This window comes from Larus michahellis, chromosome 4 (assembly GCF_964199755.1).
Source record: "Larus michahellis chromosome 4, bLarMic1.1, whole genome shotgun sequence".
NCBI lineage: Eukaryota > Metazoa > Chordata > Aves > Charadriiformes > Laridae > Larus > Larus michahellis.
Window position 1 is genome coordinate 44,979,840 of NC_133899.1, and position 16,629 is coordinate 44,996,468.

Genomic DNA, 16,629 nt, shown 5'->3' on the forward strand with positions numbered 1-16,629 from the left:
TTCCAACCTAGATGATTCTACGATGAAATAAATTAGGCTTCTGTACTGCTAGACCTCAAAAGCTTCCATTAAGGTCCAGACGGAATAATCATTGAAATGCTCATGATTCACAGCAAAGATTTGATTTCAAATGGGAAATTACATTACATCAAAGTAAGTATTTTGGACAGACCTTTTTCTAAGTTTCCTCTGTCTTTCTACATTCTGTAAACAAGTCTAGTAGAACATGTACACTCATAAATGAGGTGTTTCATACATAGACTTAAAGCCAATACTCTTTGAAAGTTCCACACAAGCATTCACAAGAACGAGCTCATGGAATCAAGGAATTTCCACGCTCTCTTTCTAAATTTCTATTCTAACACTTCCTATGTGTTAGAATTGCCCTGGAGAAGAAAAAAGTTCAGATGCAGGTAGAAATGCAGAGATTAATTTCTCTAAAAACAGGACAGATCTAAAGCAGTAATCCCCAATTTTTGACAGTGCACATATAAGAAATTGGTATCCCAAGCCTGCATACTATAGAATGAAGTTGAATATATCTGGACGCAGGTGTGGAACTTCTCTATTCACCTAAATGAAATGAAAGATCTCACATCTCCGCCTACTTCAGAAAAAGAGTATAATAAAAAGAATTAAGGCAGATTAAGAGACTCTTTTAGGCAGCTTAAGACCCTTAAGCACACATTCTCAAGCCAAGTATTTGTATTATAAGAAGTCTCCTAGTTACCTCTCTCAACTGTCACTGTTTTCAGTATTGTATAAAGCTGCTTAAACTATAAAGCTGATTGTCAAGGGAATCCCAGTTTGAAGGGATCTTTTGTGGTTTGAAAGGGTTGTGACTTCTGTAAAAAGAGGACATCAGGTTACTTCAGCAAGCCCTGAATATCAATGACAAAGGAGGAAAAGGGAAGATAACAAGTCAGGCTATACTGTCTCTCCCTTACCACTCAGCTAAATTGCATGGTAGTTACCAGACAGAGCCAAGAAGGACTAGGGCAATCCTTGCTCCCCTGAAGCTACTTTGTTCTCCAGTAAATAGTACAGATACTCTGCTGCAGGTCACAGGAAAACAAGAGGCATCTACGAGGAGCGCTGCTACAAACAGCCCAGGCCACTGCAAGCATCTACTGAAACTTCAGAGGAAAAAACCCCATGTGGACCAGGCATGATATGAAACATAAAGCAGAGAAAGAAAATGCATGGTATTTACTGCCTGACAACCAGGTTATGTTAATCCAGCTATACATTAACTCAGCCAAATTCTTTTGCATATTCTAGAGCTGATAATATAAAGCCATTCACAAGGTTTTTTTAGTAACAAAAAATCTTCAAAGTTTTGACTTACATGTTTCAGTGGAATACAAGTGGGTGATTACATAAAAATTGACGCAGTCAAATATTCTAAGGTCTAGCTCACGAACTCCAGAAAGCATAATACTTGGTTTTCCAGAAGTGAATGAAAATACCTACCCATTCAGTTATATTACTTCGTACTTCCTTTATGATACAAATTTTGAATGCATCAGTCATTTTATTTGAATGTTATCTCTGGATACTTAGGCTCTTGCATACTTACCTGAGAGGGATGATTGCATAGTTGAACAGACAAAGAACGTGACTTTAACATTTACAAACCCATTGCAATACAATAATTGAAGAGTCTGTGGTGAGGCAGTATTCCCAGGAAGATATGTTCTTACTTGATATTTATTCTTACTCAATATATATTCCTTTGCTTAAGGAACTGTAGCTCAAATTTCCTATCAAAGTCCAAGGCTTAAGTTTTCAAAGCTTTTTCAAGAGATCCAAATCCCTTATGGAGTTTTGATAATGCCCCTCCTGTTATTAGTCTTTCACCATCTACCCTGTTCAAAATAAAAATGTAGACTTGGGACCTGACTAAGTGGCATTTCTGAAGCATATGCTTGAGATGCTTAAAAAAAAAAAAAAACATGCTACAGCCTGTTTTTCCCCACCCAAGCTGCAAAATACACTCTCACTGCATGCAAAAGTAAAATTTTCTTCCGTGTCTGTACAATGCAATCCCCACTTGTACCCTTACAAGAATATGAAACTACTTTTGTCTTTGGGGTAATCTCTGCACTACTTTTCCTTCTTTCTTTGAGTTCACCCTTTTAATTCTGTTCTCTCCTGTTTTTACTGTTGAATCTTTTGCTTTCCAAGCAAGTTTTAAGTAAATTGTAGGTAGATCATTTAGCTTTGCAGTGCCTCATTTTTTTCCTGAAATAACTGAGGGTATAGTGAAGATTTATAGGTTTACGTGAAATGCACAGTTATTATAGTGAGTAGCTCCAGAGAAAAGCCTATAAATAAAAACAGGTTGAAACAAACACAGCCTCAGTGTGAGAGCCTTTGTAGAAAGGCCTAATCTCAGTTCACCTTCTCTTTGTCCCTTCAACTAGAAGCTGCATGATGCTTTCAACGATGCTTAACTGATGAGCAATAAGGGGGGGGGGAAGTCACACAAAGAAGTGCCATCCCTAGCTTTACCTAATAATACCAAATGATGTCTTATTGGTTTAATAAGCTGGTGAGCCACCGCCTATGTAGTGCAGAGCATTGCTTTTCTTTCTTATTTGCCAATTTCCTTCTGGGACAGCAGAAAAGACAATAAAGGTTATATACTAGTAGACACATTAGAAAAAGAAAACCAAGATTATATGGAAAATATGCCTATGACTTGATAGGTCCATGTTGGACTGATACGATTTTCTCCTACAACTAACAATAGAAAGGAGAGGACTCTTTTGCTCCCACAGGGAGTTAGATCAAATTAAGCGAACAGTTGCAAAAAAGTTACACCTCACTTGTCTGTATCTTTACCTCATACCAATTCAGTTATTTCAGAGGAGCTAAATAGAGAAGGCTATAACCCTGTTCTTACTCTTGTAAACAGGATGAACAACAGGACTGGAACTGACAGTCTCTAATTACTAGTACGTGCTGGACTTCATGAGCACTTGACATGAATTTAACCTACCAAAACAACATCTTAAATTATCAGAGGTTAGAATAATGAGCCTCGTGTAAAATCTCCCTGATGTAGGTTGCAAGCTCAAAGCTATGTCAAAAATACAGCAACAGAAGCCCTTTATATTTGCAGTTATGAGCCTCATTTAAGCATACTTTTGTTTTACACTGATGTTTCTGCTAGCCTGTGCAATGCACAAACAGAATACCTACATTGATAGCCAGTTGAGTAAAGAAACTTTGTCAAGTTACAAAATAATAGTTGTCCATACAAAGTTTCTTAAATACACACCAGGAAGAGACCTAGATTCCTTGCTATAATTCTGCTTCTGTGGTATATGTTCTGAAAAAGAAAATCTCCAGTTTCTGAAGAAATCTCTGCCCACCACCCTCCTCCAGAATCAATAGGATTCTACTTTATGTAACCACTCTAAGTTTGGCAGCAAGAGCTCTAACATGGCAGCATCTTGCAGATTTTGAGATACGGGAACAGTAAGTTTCCTCCTCAGCAAAATGAAATAGCTGTAGAAGACTCAGCATACCACTTGGGCATTTGAATCTTAACTTTGAGAACATCACCATCACTATTTTGCCAACCTGAACAGTAACAGCCTCTAGAAGCAAATACCTGCTTATGTATACCATGCTCTCAACACTCGTCTTTTGGACCACTCCTGAAAGCTACAATGTCCAAGTCAACTTTTTCTCATATCTTTTGCATTAATTGCATAAAAACATATGCAACTCTTACTACTAAAAGATGCCTTCTTGGCTGCCTCAATCCATAGAAGGCGAAGTAACAGGTAGGACATAAAGGCTGTCTTTCCTAAACAATCTGAGTAACTGTCCTTTTGAAAAGCAAAGAAATTAAACAATCTCTGAAGCAAACTTCATTTTCACACTTTCAACTAGGAGTACGGAAAGCAGAAAATTAATTGGTTTTAGTCTGCTGCTTAAGAGTTTTGAGTTTATCTAACATGTTTGTTTGCCAGCCCAGGAACTGGAATCTTGAGTTCTGAGTCTCCTCCATTCCTAAACCTTATGCTTTGACACAGAATGATAAGAAATGGGAAGGAGAGCAACGGGGATACTTTACTGTAGTCAACTAACTTGTAAACTGAAAGGATAAATTTGTAACTTCATTTTTGTTTCGTAAGTGGCTAAAAGCAGTACATTTTACTTACAATTAATTCTCTTAAATCTCTTACTTTAAGAACACTAACTCTACCTGCAGGAATTTCCAGTGATTGTACCATTTGTCGTTACAGAAGTACACACTCATAAGCACTGTGTGTTTACTGATAAACTACTCTTTTGTGGCTCCTTATTTCAAAGCCAGACCCAGTGTCATCATATTAGTGTAAGATAATATTGCAGACCAACACCATGAGTCAGCAATCAAAACGATGTGTTCTGCCATCCCACAGAGCTTGTTCTTTTGGTTCAAGTCCTGGAATTGCTGGTACATCTCCTCTCTCCCATCCTCCCCTTGCTTGCATGTTGCTGCAGAGCTTCAAGATTGACTTACCAGTTGTCAGCCTAGCTTGTTTCAGAAGGAAGGAGGAATTCATGTGTAAAGTACCCTGGGTCTTAGAAACACAGAAACATGTGCTGGATAAGCTTAGTGCCTGGTTGGCTGACTTCACCATTGAGAAAAGGAAGCTGCTCAATTAACTGGAACTAAGGGAAAAAGAAATTTCAGTTTTCTTTGTGTTTCACTTATTCTTAAAACATTATTTAGATAATTCAGCTCATGAGAATCTCATTGTACCCATATTCCTGCTGAGAGACTTTACCTATGATACACCTGCTGCAAGACCCTTGTGGGCCTTTCCTTCATATTTCAGCAAGATGTGCAATGCATAGTGGATGGAGCTCATCCAAGAACCCAAACAGTACAGAGAAGAAAGCATTTTCCACATTAGGTAAAACCGAAGGCGTATGGGGCTTTACACTATGAAATGCAATTAAAATGGAAGGGCCACTAAAATGGAACACTTGACATTCTTTTCACAGTTCTTTTTACCTGAAAAAAACACAAACAATAAACCAACAAAAAAACCACACATGGTCCAACTGGTGCTCAAGCCTGTTCCCACATAAAACCTGCCAGCACTGAGTATTATCCATTTCCATTCTTGCCATAAGAATAGCAACAGTATTAGAAACCAAAATTGATCTTATGGTATAACATGTTATGTTGTATACAACATTGTGTATATTGTAAGACATACAAACAAAAATAAAAGAGTAGCAAATATGACAGTATAATTAGGAATTCAGACTTGAAATCCAATAAAAATTCCAATCCAAATCTGCTAAACCAACAAAACTACTTAGGTAGGGTTGGGGCGGGAAGAAGCACAAGGTTTCCCTCTCCAGTGAATCTGTTAAAATGTAAAATAGCCACCATTTGCTTTAGTCTGCGGTATATAAAATACTACTACTTGCAAAAAAAATCCACACCAGTCTCACTTCTGTAGGGTTGATGATCAGAGACAGACGATTAATAACACCTGGACACCGTATCAAGAGTGCAGTAACATCTTTTCCAGCATACAGGTGACTACCCTCCCACTCAGTTTAAGATATAATTTAGTAGTGTTGCATGCCCTATACATCAGAATACATAGAAATACTAACGGAGCAAATGTGCTGTCTTTCCCCAGAACATGAAAGTTGTTTCATCTCCAAGCAGAACATTTCTCCCCTGCTTACATCCACTCAATGTCTCTGCTTTGATAGTCTCATTACATACTTCAATTCTAAAACCAGGGTAAGGCTCAAAAAAAAAAAAACATAACACCAAAAAAACCACACATACTTTTTTTTAAGCCCTTATTACACACAGATTGTCTCCTATAGTTAAAAGGGAGCATAGCTCATTGCCTGGTGAAATAGATGCATGTGCTACATGCAATAGGCTTGCGGAAAGTATAATAAGGGAAAACTGCAAACTGCATCCTACCCAGAAAGAGATTTGTTTGTCATAATCATATGGAGTAAAGGCACATGCAACACAGAGCATCACTTCCAGAAAATGAGGGGAAACACACCTATAACCAGTTCTCCTTTCTTCCTTAATCCCTCTGTAAAGCTATTATGCAAAACCAGTGGGAAATAGAGGGACTGACTGACAGGATGCAATAACAAAGTGATTTGATTACTCTGAAGCAGAGCCTTTTCATTAAGTTTTTAGCTTTACAACACAGGATCTATTACAAGAAGGGTCATTACACTTCTTTGTACCAAATGGACCAAAGGTCCAACCTATTTGATGTGTCCTTGTATTTATAAATCTTACATAAGTCCCCTTTTCTTTACATGCATTACATATGTATACATACAAATACAAGCTCCTCAACATCTGATTATTCAGTAGAACTGTATTTTGATCCATCTCTTTTTACACTAAATAACCAGCTATGCAGTCTTTCAAATAGATGCCATATCCTTAGATATTATTCATTCATATTCATGTAATTGAGGAGGAGTGAGTACCTAGCAATTCCATTTGGAGAACCAAGCATCTTTGAAATGTATTTACAGATGGTTTTCTCACCTCCTTGGGAACGCTAAGTACTATCAGTGCAGCAATAAAAACCTCAACTACAAGAGCTCCAATTCTATTGCAATGCAATGGTATTTGATTTCTATTATTTAATGGAAAGACGGGAAAGGCTACAACAGTCATACTGTTCCTGCAGAAACTGCATTGAGGGGGTGCGGGGGGAGGATAAATGCCAGGTTTAAACACTGAATAGCACCACAGCCGAATGACTGCTAGACCTCCAGAAATACCGGAGTACCATGAACCATGCTGGATGAGGTATTTACTTTGGTCACCTGAGCACTTGGTAGCACCACCATACCAAAAATTAAGGGCCCACAAGAACTCATTTGTTATTGGCACTCTGTTCCATATGAGTTATTACTGTTTGGCCCCACATATTTCATAAGTTCTGTACGCAAAAAAAAGCAAGCAGCAGCATTCAAAAGGTTAACGAGAAGCAAATAGATGAACTTCACATAAGTGATGCACAAATCCTCAATTTCCATTCTGCTACCTTCTACTTCCGCTAACAGCGGCAGAAGCAGCTTTTTACTTACATATTCATCATTCCAGAGCCGACTGAAATGCAGAGAAAAAACTAGGCAAGATTTATGAAAATATGGAGACTTATATTGAAGATATTGTATGAGCATGTTTTTTGCCCATTCTAAATACTTTCCAAATATTTTAGCTGGTTTAATTAAAAAAAAAAATATCTCTCCCTAGAAATTCTAAATAGCTTTGCAATGAAAGGGGCTTTCTACTGCTATTCAACTAACATTTTCCAGCACTACAGATCATTATTTTGCAAGCATTTTTACTGTGCAAATGGCAGTGGGAGAAGACAAAAAAAAAAGAAAAACGGCAGTAAAAAAGGGATACAAATTACAAGCACAGACTTTACAAACACCACACTCCTTATGCACCCTGTACTCACGTTTTAGCTTTTTTCCCCAGCTCAAAAAAGCAAGCAAGAGACAGACAAGGAAACAGAAGGGGTAGACAAACCTTTGGACTTACCTTTTGTGTGGTCCCTCTGTAAACTTCTCAGAAAGAAATTTACATTCCCCCAGCTGGATTTGATTCTTTTTGCTTTTCTTTTTCTCGAGTCACACCGAAGCAAAACAATTAGTTTTCAGAGGTTCCATTTACTGCTTTTCCATCCCCAGCAAAATGCGTCCAGGAGACTATGCCAAAAGTAAGCCCAGAACTCAAAGGCAATTGGAAAAGGGAGCGTAGGGGGTTGCTGAAGGACCAGATTGTGGAATTCAGTAGCTTGAGCACAGAAATATCCTACTGCACAATATACCTGGCTTCTTGCTCACCAAAAAACTGTAGTGCAAACTGTCAGTAGTAGCCTCCAATAGCTGCTGTGTGTGCTGCAGATGGTATGTCTCACTGTTACCTTCCCAGATGGGTAGAGGATTCAGAGAGCAGCAAAACCAGGGGGTCGCCTCCAAACCAGGTGGATTGCCAGCCACTCATTCAGTCAGTCCAATTAATCAAGACAAGAACAGCTCAGTCACCAGAGGTATCTCCTTCCAGGGTGCACAGGATTATGGCAAGGTTATTAATCTTGCTTTGCTGCATCCCCCCCACCCCCTACATTCGGCAGCCTGCACCGAGATGATTGCCAGCTCTGTCTCTGTCCCTGTTCTACTGCATTTTGCTCAGCCCTCTGTTGCTGCAAGTGAAACACAGAGGAGGGAGGAATACTAATAAGGTGGTTAGCTACAGTTTCTTTAAGGCATTCTGCATACTGTGTGTGCGTACGTGCGTGTGTGTGTGCATTTTCCACGGGGCGATCTGGATTTCTTTGCAGTCGAAATAGGACCTGTTTCTACATCAAAGTCTGAATTAATCTGGATTATCACTTAATGAATATCAGAGCCACCAATTGTATTTTACTTAGGATGAGAGGAGGGTACTAAATGGTCTAGAAGATTAGGACGGCAGTAGTGGATACGGGGAGGAGGGAGTGGGGGGCTGGGTGTAGAAACCACACTACACCCAGAGGAGTGCATTAGGTTAGAGAATTTGTTCCAAAGCAACTCATTTTAGCACTTATTTAGAAGTCACTCTTATATCCTGTAGCACTCAGAATTTTAAAATCAGCACTACATTATCCATCTCTAGATTAGACAGCAATATGCAGAGTCGAGTAAATATTTTTAGAAAGGGAAGGATTTCTGGCAGGAAAAGAAAAATTTAAAAAGTCAGTGGAGGCAGACATCCAGCTCTGCATTTATGAAGGTGCTTGAAATTCCCTCCTTTACTGAGAATTGTCCTGCTGAAGCCTTTCACTTGTGAAATGAGTTCAGAGTTCTCAGTTTAATAGCCAAAACAGATTTTTTTCATGTATTGTCTAAGTAGCTGACCTGCATTGGTACATGAACCTGGGTATTCTCTTGTGGCAAGTACAAGTCCTAGCTGTAATTCACTCCCATGAGATATAAAACCAGTCATATTGCCTTTGCTTTCCCACGGGTAATTCGGAACCTCTGCATCAGGTTCAGGACGCGAGCATTGTTGTCTCACATGGCATCCATAATTCCAACTTTTTGCAGCAGATGACACTTTGAGACTCCTTCAGGAACCTGAAAGCAAAAATAAACCATTATTCAGAGTCAGCTTGGGGATTACTACAGTAAATTATAACCCTGTGGGACTCGTAAGGAACCGGTTCATAGGACTGAGTAACCAAATAAACTTGACAGAGCTCCCTATTGAATGGGCTACATGAAATGATTTTGGTGCTTCATATCACAAAAAGAGCTACCACAGCAAGTTCTAGTAACTAATCTGTGATTGAACAAGTACAGAGATGGGAATGCCTGTGTAGTTTTAGACAGCCCATCCATAGGCTAGCTGGCAAGGAAGCCTGGATGCACTGACCGTGGCAGTATTACTGTTTCTGTAGCACACAGGACTGCAATCTAGTACAGCACTGTCCATAAGCACTGTTGCCACAATATTTAATACTAACACCAAGTAAAAGCCTTCTACTGGTAAATATACCCTGCAGTTTTGACAGACTGTGAACTTACAAAACCACACAGCACAAAAAGGCTGGATCTCCACAGTATCTGGAAAAAGAAATATAGGGCACTGTAGGGAACTGTTTCAGAAGATGGAAGACCAGCCCTGTTCCACTAATCACACATAGTCACTTGGGCTTTTGTTTGCTTTTTCAGCTTAACTTGCATTATAATTTAAATCTGAAATGATTTATTTATATGAAAGTCCACAGAACTAACAGGAGACACTGTAAATTGTAACTGTTTGGTTTTTTTCTTTGCTGAAATTATTTCTTTTCTCCACAACCCATCTTATTCCCAACACTGCATGACACCTTGTGTTTCTGTTTAAGGTCCATAAGGTAAGAAAACAGCATTCTCGTTCGTCCACAAACGTAACCAAGCCTATCCACATAGGAATATAAGCAGCCATAGTAGCTTGGACTGAAGGTCCACATAGCCAAAATTTTGTCTGTGTTGGTCACTGTCACAGACAACCATCAGATCAAGTGAAGCAAATAGGGGTATTTCCTCAAGTACGTTATCCCAATCTTTAATTATCTGTGCCATAAGGAGTTGCAAGGTCAGAGACATGACCGCTCTGCGCACTTGGGTATACCACTCACAGCTTCATAATCTTCTGTCATACCCTGCCTCGACTCATTTCTTCATGCTGAGAAGCCCTGATGTATTTAGCTGTCCTTCATATTGACTTTGTTCTATTCACTTGAACACTCTTGCCACAAACCTTTTCCACCTTGTGCAGTGTCCAAAATGCCACAGGCATGCCACAAGCTTAGAGCACTACATTGATACTTTATGTTTTGAGAATACATCATCCCAGAACACATATTAATGAAGCTAACGGTTCATCTTCTACTGTGGCATGAGTAATTTGGCTACTCTCAGAATATTAACTTTATAGTGACATAATGTTTATAGTTCTAACTAGTCAGCTAAGCTTTTATAAGACAGACCTCACATCTAGACCCAAGTCCACTGTGGACAGCTTTTTCACCACCTTAAAGTTGTTTTTCTAGGTGCAGTCAGAATGTCTTGAGTACATAAAAAAAAAGTTACACCAAAGCTAATTAAATCAATTTACACATCTAGTGTTTTCAATCCATGGGACTGGAACAACAGCAAGAAGAACTAAACTGACTTGCATTCGAATTTCCATTTCCATGACACAGATTACGTGTTAAAGATTAAGTGTTGTGCAAGAATAAATTATTGTTTAGAGTATCTTCCAAGTATTGCTTATCATAATCCCAAAGGTGTGCAGGCAAGGACATCCATCCTATCTCATCTGTCCTTACAACTGTGTTAAAAACCATACCACCTGCTAATTACTTTTACGTTAATCAAAAGGAAAAAACATCCTTTGCACTTCAAAGGATTGGCTGCTTTTTGGTTTTGTTTTTTCCCCCCAGGGGGCAGCACGGGTAGCATTTTGGACAAAACATCTCATCACTCCCCTGACTACTGCAGTCTTACAAGTATCTTGGTCCGTATTCCCACATGATGCTTAAAACAAAGGCAGTTTGACAAAATAATATGAACTGGGCAAATATAAGACTCCTCACTCCCCTTCCCTCCCCGCAAAAAACCCAAAACCTTACTTATTTCAACTGTGTCACTCTGGCCCTCACCTAACCCGGATGAATTTGATGACTTGTCAGTTAATATCACAACTCTGAAAACAACTTCTGAAATTCAGCGCAAGATAAGCACACAAGCTTATTGCTCAGCAAAGCCCTCAGTCGAGAAAACACTGACCCAGCATGCACGCACACACACAAAGACCCTCCAAAGTCCCTCAAAGATTTTTTGCAGTGTTTCACTTGGTTTTCATTATGCTAACCTGTTTTGATTTCGCAAACCCCAAATCCATATGCTATTTGTCAGCCCAGCCCCCTTACTTACTCTTAATTTTCAGTGACTTTGTCAAGGAAATGTCACATTCAAGACTACAATTTCCACACTGAGAAAGCTATTAGCAAGACCATAGCAGGGGTGAAAGATGATCCAAGAGGCTCATATAGATAGGCTAAGTCTGTCACCAGGTATGACCAGGAACCTCTGGCTGATGAAGTTTGAGGTGTTACTCCTGCCGGCTGTCTACACTGCCCAGACAAACACCACAGTAGCAGTCATCAAATTGCTGAGTTTCAGTGAGAAACACATCAGTTTCTCAGCCACCACATTCCTTGGCCCAATCCTAACTTAAAGCCAGGATCAATGGGTGGTCTAAATTTATATGCTGGCCTACAAACTGCAGGGACTGTGAAGCAGCCAGGTGTGGTTCTGCTGCCTCGGTTAGAGGGTAGCGGCAGCTGTTCTACAGAAGCCCAGCACCCACTGCTGCTGTTTGACTGAGGCACCTTCAGCGCTGAACTGGACTATACTAAGAGCACTGTGATCGCTTTTCAATGAACCTTTCTCCCAGGAGTTGTGAAGCCTACTTGTAACCACAAAGAGTTTCGGGAGGTAAACAATGAAAGAAAGTGGAGAAGCAGACAAGCAACAGAACATGTTATCTGGAGGGGGAAAAATTAATTATAGGAAAACTTCTAAAATGTTTGTAAAGTTTACATTCAAGACAAACGATAAACAGATGTCTACTGTGCATTTTGTATAAAATATAGGGTCAGGGTCTATACAATCCTGTTGCAATAGGCATATGAATAATAGTAATAACTATTTAATCCTAAACCTCTCTTCTTCAGGGAGAAAGTAAAACAGCATAACTACAGCAAACAGATTATTCATGTTCTTTACATCTTAAAACTCACAGTCATAGGCTAATGAGCAATACAAGTGAGTTCCTCAGAGTTTGAGAAACACAGTAGGTATTATATTTAGGTATTAACTGCCCTAAAATAAAGATAGGCACCTCATATAGTGGCATTCATTCATTTTTTTTTTTTAAACCAACTTCTCTGGCAAATTGAGCCGTTTTCATTGTAGATATTTTTTGTTCCACCAGAACCTTACCTTCAGATTCCAACCTTCTGCCTAAAAATGTATTCTAATTCAGTGCCTCAAGCCTGTGATTTCAAATTAATCCTTCAATGCTGAAATACAAATCATAATCTCCATGATTTTGTGCTATTTGGCTGCTATTATTTGATGACAGATTTTCCAACCCATATACTCGTCTCAGGCAGAAAACTCAATTTGATCACAAGTCAGAAGTTAAAAAAAAAAGTACGTTTCCTTACCTTTTCCCTTTGGGGTAAAAAAAAAAAGTTTAAAACCTTATTTTGAAAGCATTAAAAAGAAAGGATATTTTAGAAGCCTACATTTCATCATCATAAACATTAAAATAAAATCAAAAAACTGTGCCCACAGACTCCAAACCCCAAAATTCTATATAGATGTTATATTCCAATATATACCTGTTCCCTCACCATCCCCCAAAGGAAATTACATTTTTTCCTCTGGCCAAGAGAAAGGAGAAAATACTTTAAGGATAGTGACATTGCCTGCATTTGCCCTGACTTTCGTCTCACAGAGGCATCAACTCACATCCACTGCTGTGAGCAGAATACTCCAATAGACAGAACTAATATGATCATTCTTTTTACATTTGCTTGCCTTTATCTGTGATGGTTATTATCTCTCTTCCTCTCTGCAGAGAGAGAGGTTGCAAGAATTAAAGGGTGAAGTGTGTGTCTTATCAAAAACAGAATTAGTCAAATTGTTTGTCTGGATTTTACTCCCACATCATTGAGCACTTGCTAAAAACAGCTGGATTATTGAAGTACACAGTCAGCCTTAAATACTGCATCACTATTGAAAAAACAAGATGAAAGTTACTAAAGTAAAACTAAATACTTTCGATTGATTTATTCTATACTGAAGAAGCATTGATAGCAAAAAGATCAGGGTATTACACCATTACATTTCAGTTCCCTAGAAGATTTTTCTTTTCTAAGCAGCGAGGAGGATTTTAATTTAATTTTTTTTAGCTGGTCATAAATCTCTTCATGACCTTTAACTTAACATACATTCAGGTAAAAAAAATTAAAACCAAGAGAAAGATTGGAATCTGTGATTACTACATATATCTTAAACCAGTATTTTGAGTCTCAAATGCTTTAATTCTCCAGGAGCTTTGACTACCCTCTCTGTACCCCTTGTGCCCATCAGCAGTTTATTATTTGCACTGACTCAAGTTTTACTGACTGCAATTAAGAGTGCCTGAGGGACAGTTTCATCAATATTCCTGCTCTTGAGAGACTGCCATTTTCCTTCCAGCCCCAAGTCCAGTTTTGCTTTCAAGTCTCGGTTGTGTGCACGGGAATTCAGCAAACCAACTTGAGACTCAGTAGTGGGATAGGCATTGCTAATGAGGAAAAATATCAGGATAAGGGAAAAATTAACTTTATTTTATCAAAACAGTGTGCTTTCTATGCTTATCTGCATAGTCTGCAGACCAACTCTAGCTGCCTACCAAGATGATCACGAGAGTTCAAAATGTCTTCTATGGTTACAACTGTGCAGTATTTTAGAAAGTTTTTGTAGAATATTTACAAAGTTGCAAGCAGACACACCAATCATTAAAGTTTGCTTGCATGCAAAAACAACCTGTAGTGAATCAAAACAAAAGGAATGATTAAAAATCCGTAATTTCAGGATTCACAAGGACAAAAAGACCTGAGCCTTTATGAGTTTTACGTATATTCAGAAGAGTTCTGTGATAGCAAGCCTGCTCCTTCACATATCAAAGTCATGTTGAAACACGGTATTTTAATACTTTCTAGCTTAACCCAAGCAACGCCTGAAATACGACATTTCACTTTACAATGTGCTTGTGAGAGCCTAAGAGGTCTACAGCTACCACGGAAGTTGCAAAATAAAAGTTACTTTAGCCTCAAAACAGAGAGACAGCCATGCTAACACATCTATTGGGGTAGAAAGTAATCTAACGTTGTCCACAACTGCCCTTGCAAGACTTTAAGTGTTAGCGTGCTCCATGAAGAAGGAAGTTGGCACATTAATGGGGAACACCTAACGAAAAAAAAAATATGTCTAGTTACATGTTTAGGCTGATCTAGTGATTAGATTTGATTGTTACCTTGACAGTTACCTCATGAAATTCAGATCTATTATGTCCATCTCTTTCAACCAAGTTCACCTCTCAGTTACTGCTCTCTAATGTACATTCACCAGCTTGCAGCCTAATTTTAAAGTCTGAGCAATAGGGTCTCCATCACTTCTCATGGGAGACTTTTCCAGAGCCTAATAGATCTCAAAGTTAATGCTGTAAAGAGCCACTGCATGAGCACTGAGTTCTGTTGTCTCAAAAATGCATATGCTAATAGAGGCCATTACAGACTTAGACAACTTATTTTCCTATTAAACATTTATTGTCAGCCATTACATCCATGTCCCTCACATGCACTGAAGCATTTTTATACAAGAATTTCCTTTACTCTTCTTACTAACACCTACATATCACCATGGGCAACAGACAGTAAAAGATTAGCTTTTCTTATACTAAATTTTAAGCTTACAGATGATAGAAGAGAACAGATCGTTTCAGAATTCAAGTTAAGGCTATTTGGTTTTTTGTGTTGTTTCCCCCCCCCTTCTCACTCAGACCAGTGCAGCACTTCCAAGTATATGCTTTAGCAATAATAATTTTAGTAACATTATGATACCTACAGATGCGTCAGAACAAATAGCATTTAACTAACCTTAAAGACAGCAGTCCTTTCACTTGTGGTCATACATCTACATGCAAGCTTATCCTTTCAGGTTTTTTTTTTTTTTTTTTTTTTTTTTTTAGTCACTGTTAAAAAGACCTGGTACCTCACAGCACTATCATTTCTTTCATTTTAGGCTTCTACATTTGGGAGAAGGAGACCAGACCCTCCAAGGCCCAGGAGTGCTTGAGTGACCAGCTCAGACCTAGATACCTTCCACGCACATGCTTACATTTGGAGTTAGCAGATTGATAACAGGGGTTAATCTGCAGTCACTACAGAAAGTATCCTGCCATATACATTGCCTAGCAAATAGATAGGCTCTCTCTAAAGACCGAGAGGTCCAATGACTGTTGGTGCCAACCATGAGAAACAAATATTTCTGAGAGTTTAACCTTAGAGAATACCGTTTTAAAAAGTTATTTGTCTATTCTTGTTAATGCTACCTCTGTATCCTTTGTCAGTCCTAGAGCAGGAACACGATGTCTTCCTCTGCTTGACAATTTTTGTTCTATGCCTATTTGGCCTGGATGATCCGGAGATAAAGGTTTCCCTGTACTGTGATCAATACACAGACTCACATCCCATTTCTGCCTCAATCACCTGCATGCCCTGGAGTCTGCGGCAATTACTGAAAGCACAGTTAAGAGAACCTGAAGAGGTTCACCAAATATATTTTGGAGATGTAATGAAAACTGATAAAATTGGATATGAGCTACCTCTATTAGCTGCCATTGTGGTGAGCTTGTTCTTTCTGCCATGGGTGAGAGAAATAAAAGAAAGAGAGCGGGGGTGGGAAGGAAGAAGCTGTTACAGAAAAACTTCTGCACAGATTCTGGGAGAGAAGAGTAATGATATCTCGGAATGGACACAAAATACACCAGAGAGCATTGATTGGAGTGGTAGCATAGAACAGAAAAATCAAAGGGGAAAATGGTGGGGGGAAGGAGAGATGGAGAAGCACATAGCAAATCAGCAAGTTTGAAAACTTGTGACTAAAAGCGAAAACCCAAAAAACCAAATCCAGGTTTCACTTGAACAGAAGGCTGAATGATTAAGCAAGAGACAAGCACAATTAAAGACTCTGGAAGTTACAGTACAAGAGAAGAAGTAAAGATCTCAGAAAAAAACTTTTAGGAATATATCCTCGTTTAGAATACCTCAAAACAATCCAACCAAAACTCACCTCCTTCCATACCACGCTACTCAATATAATAAATGTTCACCAAAACCAAGTCGCATCCATTCTAAGACTCACTGGGGTTCACTGGTTACCCAGCTGCTACCACTGGGAGCTTGTTACAGAACTTTGTCTCAAGACCAAAAAAGACACAATTTAACTTTAAGCGCA

The 16,629-nt window shown here is 38.9% G+C and overlaps 1 protein-coding gene across 13 annotated transcripts in view; it reads right to left on the minus strand.

Moving 5' to 3' along the window:
- The window catches only part of LRRC4C (leucine rich repeat containing 4C), a 567,176-nt gene extending 558,032 nt beyond the window's left edge, over positions 1 to 9,144 (minus strand). For all 13 annotated transcript variants that reach the window (XM_074584311.1, XM_074584306.1, XM_074584296.1 and 10 more), the window contains exon 1: positions 7,568 to 9,144. The gene's annotated coding sequence lies outside the window, so the exon portion shown is untranslated. The remainder of the gene's footprint in view (positions 1 to 7,567) is intronic.
- Between the last annotated feature and the right edge of the window lie 7,485 nt (positions 9,145 to 16,629).